The following is a 3,113-nucleotide window of genomic DNA, read 5'->3' as shown; positions in this document are numbered from 1 at the left end:
TCAGTTTCTATTTATAGGTTTATGTTTGAGTAAAATGAACATTGTTGTTTTATTCTATAAACTACAGACAACATTTCTCCCAAATTCCAAATAAAAATATTCTCATTTAGAGCATTTATTTACAGAAAATGATGAAAATAAAGAAATCAATGCAAAGCTTTTAGACCTAAAAATAAAAAGCAAATTTAAAAGAGTTCATATTCATTTAGAAACAACAATACTAAAAGCAGTGTGTGAGACTGGTGGAGGAGAACATGATGCCAAGATGCATAAAAAAACAACCAGGATTATTCCACCAAATATTGATTATTTCTGAACTCTTAAAACTTTATGAATATGAACTTGTTTTCTTTAAATTATTTGAGGTCTGAAAGCTCTGCATCTTTTTCCTTATTTGGAACATTTTCTCATTTTCTGTAAATAATAAAAAATATATATTTTTGGCCAAAAAACTGAGCAGTAATAAGGAATTATCTGTAAAGTTTAACATTTTAATTACATTAAATGTTAATTAAATGACTATAAATTAGGGACAAGTCAATTTGTTCTTGATAAAAGTGTGATTTTTTAACAAATGTTAAATAGTTAAACGTGCTGAAAAAACATCTGAGGGTTAAACATCTACATATTTTGTGCTAACTGAAAGCAATCATAGAGCAGCGTGCAAAAGTATAAGACCCTTAATTACATTATATAATTATGCCTAATCATGTTTAAGTGCTTTGGGATTATACTAATGTGAAAAAAAAAACATTAAATACAGTGAAATTTAGGCCCCGCCCACAGGAATATAGATATTTTTCAGGTCTGTTCAGGTCTTTAATCTGATTGTAACTAAAGTAATATTGAAGTAAATTAAATATATATATATATATTCTACATTTTTGAAAACCTTTACTAAACACATACATATAATTGTTTGTTCTGTGTTTTTGGTTTATGTTTGGTTTAGTTTTGTGATGGAATCTCATCCATCATGTGACACCAGGGGGCAGTCTTATTAAATTAATGCAGGATTTTCATCCTATAATACAAATAATTATTGGCTTACAATAGAAGTCAGTAGGGAGCTGGAACCCTGATTTATAAAATGTCGGGTCATTGCAAAATTATAGTAAAATCATGTTTTAGTCCTTAAAAATGCAGCAGGTCACCTGACTGCTCACAGTGTGATATTTTATCTGTGCTAATTTATAAACTTTATCTGCCTTAAAGTGTAGCTTATTTGTGTTTTATGCTAATGCTAATGCTACATTTATACCTGCAGATTTAAACTAAAAACTAAAAAGGAAAAACAGAACCATCAGCACAATATATTTAAGTTAATTTAGGTAAAAGTAAAAAAGGATGAACTGAAATTAAACTTTAAGGCTAAAACCAAACAAAAGTTAACAAATAAAACATTTTAAATTAAAAAATACTTAACTTTAAAAACTACAATGTACAACATTTATCAAACATCCTAGCAGACACATCAACAAAGCACAATACATTAACTGCAGTAGTGCTCATGCTGTTACTGCTTAAAAAATCCTTTAAAAAAAATGTAGAGGAAACTATTATTTATTGTTTGGTATTAATTATTCTATATTTTAACTTTGATCAAACTGATTTTTTTTTATTATTTTTTGCCAAATTAGTTTGATGACCAAATATTTAGTGCATCCCTACTATTTTCACAGCTAATCCTACGTTCTAAAGAAAGTTTAATGCTAACGCTAATGCTAACACTCAAATCCACTTTACTTGAACTGTCAGTAATGCTAATCTGATTAGTTGTGTTTTGTCTTGTCTAAAATCACAAACACTCGGTCGATATTCACATAGTTCAACACAGCAGATGCTAGGCTAACAGTGCTAATGATCACTAGGCTAATTCTGCTTTACTTTTGAGTTTAGATGTTGGAATTTCCAAAATTTTGAATAGAAACTTAATCGTAAATTCTACTGAAGAAAGTCGGATGATACTTACCCACCCAGAGCTCAGAATCCAATATGGCCACCCACAAAACATCAGTAGTAAACAGTATTATTATACTGTTTATTATGCCACAGTTAGTTCCGATTCTGCAATGTGATTGGCTGAGAGACGTTCTATGAGTGCCGTTATCAGCCGGTAATGCACTGGAACCGAAGCTCTTCGTGTACGTATTACTTCACCACATACAGGTAACCTAGCAACAATGCAGCGCTTACAAACCAAACTGCACAGCTACAAACAAACAGAGCAGCAATGAAACCATTTTAACTGGCGGAGTGTTTATAACCAAACAGATCCTATTTTCTCCTCCTCTTTAACTCTTTTAAATCTTTCAATAAACAGTGATAATGGAACTGTGGTATAATCACAATAATACACTCGAGATTCGTGCTATAACCTGTAATATTGCTAAATTATAAAGCACTTTTATCTATTAGTGTCTCATTAAATCAGTTCTAAACACAGTACTGTACTAACTTTACCTGTAAAGATGATTCCATGGGGTTTGGATGCTAAAAATACTGCATAATGCATCGTAATCAGCATAATAGCATAAGTAACAACGATATAACAATGATAACCTAGAAAATAAAAAAAAAGAAGCACATATTTAGATTCGAATTATCAGTAAACATTGGTAAATAATTGTAAATCAGGTGTAAACTCGTGAACTAATCGATTTAAAACAATGTAAAATTATTAAAATGTCATTTTTAGCATTAGCCTAGCATCTCCTGTAAACTGAACCTCTTATTAACTAAAGATACCAAACATGTTCTGATTGGTTGACTGTATCTGAGCTCAGAGATCAACAATATGAGTTTGATTTTAAACAAACGTGTTTCTCTAATGAAGAAACTATTTTGCTTTTAACATGAATAAAAATGCTTAGAAATGATTAGAATTAATTAGAAATGTGTGTTAATCTGGTTTAGTCCTCAATGCTCATCTCTATTAGGGTTTTAAATGGAGTCCGGTGTTATTTATAGTGTAAACAGTCAGTCATTACAGTCATTTTAACAGAATTTTAATTTAAAAACACAATAGAAAACACAATGAAATCTATAGAAACACACTGAATTCTACTTTTTTATAGAAATCAGTGTGAGGTGACTGTAAACTGCTGGAGTTC

The sequence above is a fragment of the Astyanax mexicanus genome, chromosome 8 (assembly GCF_023375975.1).
Source record: "Astyanax mexicanus isolate ESR-SI-001 chromosome 8, AstMex3_surface, whole genome shotgun sequence".
NCBI classification, from domain to species: Eukaryota; Metazoa; Chordata; class Actinopteri; order Characiformes; family Acestrorhamphidae; genus Astyanax; species Astyanax mexicanus.
This window is presented reverse-complemented; position numbering follows the sequence as displayed.